This window comes from Limulus polyphemus, unplaced genomic scaffold, assembly GCF_000517525.1.
Source record: "Limulus polyphemus unplaced genomic scaffold, Limulus_polyphemus-2.1.2 Scaffold3238, whole genome shotgun sequence".
NCBI classification, from domain to species: Eukaryota; Metazoa; Arthropoda; class Merostomata; order Xiphosura; family Limulidae; genus Limulus; species Limulus polyphemus.
The window spans coordinates 31,052-36,991 of NW_013668848.1; the positions used below are offsets into that span (position 1 = coordinate 31,052).

The 5,940-nt window shown below is 34.3% G+C and overlaps 1 long non-coding RNA gene across 2 annotated transcripts in view; it reads right to left on the minus strand.

The window, feature by feature from the left end:
* LOC111088169 overlaps window positions 1-3,415 on the minus strand; it is an 18,543-nt gene extending 15,128 nt beyond the window's left edge. For both annotated transcript variants that reach the window (XR_002612774.1, XR_002612773.1), the window contains exons 1-2: window positions 2,977-3,415; window positions 818-862 (exon numbers count right to left, since the gene is read on the minus strand). This is a non-coding gene — a long non-coding RNA (uncharacterized LOC111088169). The remainder of the gene's footprint in view (window positions 1-817; window positions 863-2,976) is intronic.
* Window positions 3,416-5,940: the final 2,525 nt, after the last annotated feature.

Genomic DNA, 5,940 nt, shown 5'->3' on the forward strand with positions numbered 1-5,940 from the left:
ACTATTCTCACTGTTAAATATGAAACAAGATGATGCATCAACACTAGCAATTACCTTTACAAACTTAAACACCTCAATCAGATACCTTTAATTCTTCTTTTTTTTCAACCTCTAATTGTATGACAACCACTCCAATCGAGGTACAATTCTATTAACACTTCTCTGAGTCCTTTCCAACAATTCAATGTCTTTCCTAAAGGTAAGAAGCCCAAGTATGAACACTATTCCAAATGTGGCCTAATCAGTGACCTATTCAAGGAAATTATAACATCTTTAGACTTCTATTCAGTATTTCTGCAGATACAACCTAAAATCCTATTTGCCCTACCCCTAACAACAGCACACTGCTTGGATCGCTTTAGAGTCTGATCAACTATTACACCACGATTCCTTTCTTTCACAAGACTGCTAAGGTTATTACCATCGAATTTTACTTAACTCTTTTAGCATGGGCTCAGTCCTCAGAACTGACCTCATAAGCATTTTATGCTTGTCATAGTTTTCATGCTATAACTTTTAAATTAGTAAGCGCATGTTAATGAAATTTGGCAGATTATCAGTAAACATTACAATGCAATCATACACAAAATATCAAATGTTTTTATTAAGTCTTAAGGTTTGTTAAGCAATGTTTTCTCATGCCTTTTCTTTTTCTTTTTGCATGTTGCCTATCCACCATGCAAAGTAATTTTCATTTTAAGAATAAAAATACTTTTATGCATAAAAAAATTATCAAATTCCACATGTGAAATCTTTATAATGTCCAAATAATTATCAAACACTTCTTAAGAAACAAACTTTATATTTTATCACTTACTTTGACTAATGAATCTCTGTAGAGGTTTGGTAGATTTGACCAATCCTGAAACCACCATAAAAAATTAGGAAATAAATAAAAATTATGCCTATTTCATTCTAGAATGACAACAAATTATAACAGGAAAACATAAATGCTTAGACTAAATAGCTTAAGTCTCATAACATTATATATTTATTATTTTTAATATATTGACCTTTCAGCCATTCCTGGCTAACAATACAGAAGTTACAATGACACAGTACACGTGATCTCACATACCATATCCAATAATATAAAACTGGTCTTTAGTCTTTACAAAATGACCTGTCTTGGCTGTGTTTTAGAAGACTAGTATTTTGTAAAATACAGTTACATTTTAATTATTATACATTATATGTGTATATAGATTATTATTATTTAAAAATAATTTAAAAAACGTATTTTTCTTAAAACATAGAACAATAAATAAATAAGTATAGCAAACAATAATCTCTTCTACTTACAACCTTTGTACTTGGTTGCTGCTTGATGTAGGTTGCTAAGCATTTTAAAATTTGGCACATGGAGTATATGAAACAAATTAATTTTTTTAGGTTTTATATATACAGTTGAATAACCAAAGAATTATAAATTACTATATCAATACCATATAATTCCACTATAATTTATAAAGCTTAGTAACTAAGCTGTATTTGGGTCTAAAAAAATTTGAAATTTTGAGCAAACTAAAGACACAACCTATATCCTTGAAATCTTGGTTCGAAAGAGAGATGGCATCCTAACACATGAAAATGGCTGAGAAAGCCACTAGGAGGACATACTGAGCTTTTGAATGGTTATTCACATGGCATATATTGAAGTAAGTGTATATAAGGGACTGTTTCTAAAAATGGAAAGAGGTGAGTGAGGCCACTGTATTTGAATCATTACATAAGTGATATATCAGCAAATAGATAAGATATGAGGTTCTTATTTTAGATTTTAGCTTGTAAATATCAATAGTTTGAGTTCCTAATTCATACGAAACTACATCACAAACATCTAATATCAACCAGTGCTGCATTCAACATACCACATGACACAAAAAATCGATGTTTAACTGTGTTTTTTAATATCTAATTTTAAATTAAGTAATGTATAATACTAAAATTTGAATTATAACCTACAGTTTGATACCAAAGTTATTGACATAAATTCATGAAATAGTAGCTCAATAAAACTTTTAATACGAGTCAACAAATGCGATGACAAGGCCTTTGACCCATGACCCATCTGGAGAGGGATAATTCAAATGATAAAACTCATCTGCCATTTATTTGCCTAACTCACTAAATGATCTAAATCCTTTTCTAAATCAGCAGCATCCTCCTCACAGTTAGCATTACCCAAGACCTTAATATCATCTGCAAATTTAAGTAGTTTATTGATCAGTCCTTCATCTGTGTCATTGATATAAATCAATTAGAGCAAGGTCCTAATACTGAGCCCTGAGGTACCCCACTTGTGACATTAATCCAGTTTGACTGAACTCCATTTGTAACAACCCTCTGTTTGCTTCCATCCAGCCACTTTTCTGTCCAATTTGCTAAATTATCCCCAACACCTGTAAAGATGATTTTCTTTACAAGCCTTTTATGTGAAACCTTTTCAAATTCTTTCTGAAAATCCAGATACACCAAATCTACACTCTTATCCTCATCTACATTAGCAGTAGCATTTTCAAAGAAAGCCAAAATATTTGTAAGACAAGATTTTCCCTTAGTGAAACCATGTTGACTATCTAATACAAATGCTAAACTTTGTTGAATGACTTTGAACCATCTTTTATCAGATTTTCCAAAACTTTTCCCACAACTGATGTAATACTAATGGGTCTATAAATTATTGGGACAATTTTTATCACCTCCCTTGAAATGAGTTACATTAGCTAACTTCCAATATAGTAGCAAGTGGCTTACTTACCCAATCTGTAACCTCCCTCAAAACCCTTCGGGAAATATTATCTGGCCCAGGAGCCTTATCATTCTTTAAACTTCACAATTTTTTCTTAACCACCTCAGAATTAATGCAGTCTATTTATTTGATCTCATTTCCATTTATCAAGTGTCTAAAATGTGGAATGTTGCTTAAATCCTCTTTTCTCTCTTCTCACACTTTTAGTTTTAACATCAGCTCACCTGTGCTGGATTTCCTGTTCAGTTCAGGTGCTAAGTTCTTTATGGCTAATGTTTCTTTTAACCGTAGCCATCGCTCATTTTCAGCCTTTCCAATAATTTGGCATTGTTAAATTTAACACTTGCATTCACGCATTCTTCATGTTGGAAAATATTTGACAATTTTTCATACCTTGGCATACTATATTCTTTAACTCAATCACTAAGCCTCCTCACAGTCGACCCTACACACACACCATTACAAACAGAGCACTGATATCTGTAGATTAGATATGATCGGTCCCCTCTGTCTTTGAATACAAAATAGTTCCTTATTCTGTATACTGGTTTAAGTACCACACGTAGTTCAACTTGTAGGTAAATATTACAAAGGAAGTTCTTTATATTTTTCTTGATTTTCAAAGCATGTGTTCCAGTAAATGGTAGTGTCATATACATAATCTTTTTTGGAACATTATCTTTCTCTTTCTTAGGAGTGGCCGCTTTATTGATATAATTGTTGATAACTCAGTGTAACATGGATAGGCAGTAACTTCAGTCAATATAGGAAGTTTTTGATATTCCGTTAGTATTCAGATTTATATCACATTGATTATTGATAATTATACACTTAATTTTTTTCTCTATATACATTTGTACAGTTTGAAAAGTCTCGTATAACTGTCAGACAAAACTTAAATTGTTGAAAACATTTAAAGCCCCAAATCAAGGATATTGTTATGAAAGCGGAAGTCACGTGACTCTGGTAACACGTAATGAGTATCTCCAACGTTCCTGAAGGCTCGAGTGTTTGCTAGACACGCGCTTTTATAATATATAAGACTGGTGAGAAGTGACAGGAGGACATTAATTGCAGACAGAAAGATATAGAGCTGGACAATTGAGTCAAGCGCAGTTGTAAGAAAGTGCGTGAATTGTTCGTTGCGAATTATAGTGTGTGTTGAAGTTAAAGTGACTGTGGAAATTAAGTGTATTGCAAAGTTGTATTCAGAGGGAATAAACTAGCTTTATTTAAGAAAGGACTTGTTTTGCTGAAGTTTCATCGAAAATAAATTATACAGAAAGTGAACAAACTAACAGAGACGTAACAATATTATGAAATATGCCAGGCAGCCCATTGTGTAGCTTTGTGCTTAACTTTAAAAAAGCCTCCTAGTGGCACAGTGGTATGTCTGCGGACTTACAACGCTAGAAACCGGGTTTCGATACCTGTGGTGGGCAGAGCACAGATAGCCTATTGTGTAAATTTGTGCTTAATTCCAAAAAACAAACAAAACTAAAAAAAATGAAATATACTATTGTTGGAATTAGTGTTCAAAATTGGTAAAACACATATCTATAACAAAAACTTAATTATTATTTCCAACGTTTCAGGCAGAAGCCATTCGCTAAGCAGTTTAAATTGTGTTACACGGAAAAAAGGCTTAGACAGGATTAGAATATAAAGAGATTCTCATTTACGTATGTACCAAGTAACAATATTGCTGATACACGCATTCATCGATGTTAATTGCGTGTAGTAACAATATTGTTACATCTCTGTTCGTTAGTTAATTTTCCGTAAAATTCTTTCAGAAGAAACTTTAGCGATACAAGTTTTTCCTTAAATAAAACTGGTTTATTCTTTCTGAATACAACTTTGCAATACACTTAATTTTCACAGTCGCACTATAACAAACGCTATAATTCACAATGAACGTCTTACGTGCTCAACAATACGTCGCTCTCTGTCCGCAGTTCAATTATACATTATATTGTTGCCGTCAGGTCCTGACCGTCTTATATATAAAAGAATACCGCTAGAGCATTCAGGAAGGGACGTGAACGTTTTAGAAGTTCATGACGTGTTACTAGCGTCACGTGACTTCTGCTGTCGTAACACTGCTCCTTCCTTAGTATTGTTCATCCCAAACAATAGCCACTTACATTAAACCAATAGATAGTTAATAATAATTTAATTAAATGTACACAATTTACAAACACAAAATTAAAATTCAACAAAGTATCTTAATTTTACGGGACATATCTTTTCAACATACTGGTCTCCATCTCATTGGCTTCTGCTTCCGTGGGGTTCATCTGCTCCATCGGGAATTGTACTATTATCGGTAACAGTCACATCAGTGGTAGTAACTTCATCAAGGGCTTCACTGTTTCCCTTCTCAAAACCGGGTAGAGTTTCTCCCTCGACAGTGGCTTATTCAGGTGACACGTCTTCAGCAGTGTCATTTGTTCCATTGTTCACTTCATTCCAACTGAAATGTCCTGGACCATGATAATGCCCAAGCCTGTTGGCATGCACCACCTTTGGCTTACCTCGCCGACCACATTTTATCTGGAAAGTCACGTCTGAGAGACGATCCACTATGTCATATGGGCCAGTTGTAGCTTCCTGATTTGGTATTGCATATGCCTCAAGCCGCTTAGTGACATAGTCCATCACCACACAAATGTACTTGTTTCCAGCACGAGTTTGGGGCAGAGGACCAGCAATGTCAATGGCTACTCTTTACATTGGTGCGCTAACTTGATATAACTTCATTGGAGCATATACCTTATGTTTGGGTCCCCTTTTAGCACAACATGTACTGCATGTGTTGCACCATTCTTCCATATTCTGCCTCATACCTATCCAGTTAAATCTTTGTCATAGGTGACTCAATGTCTTCTTAATTCCGAGATGTCCTCCTGTTAAAGTATCATCGGACTGACGCAGCACAACTTCCCGTAACTTTCTCGGGATAACCGTTTGCCAGGTCGTCACTTTCCCATCTCCAGAGAAGAATACCATCTTCAAGCTTCAACTGGTCCCATTGTGCCCAATAGTTCTTTGTTACACGGCTTAGACTAGCTACCTTCTCCCAAGCAGATTGCAAAACATTTGCTTTTAGAAAATCAATTACTGGCTTCAAATCTTGGTTTTTATCCTGCTCTGATTCAATATCTATACTTAATTCCATTTCACCA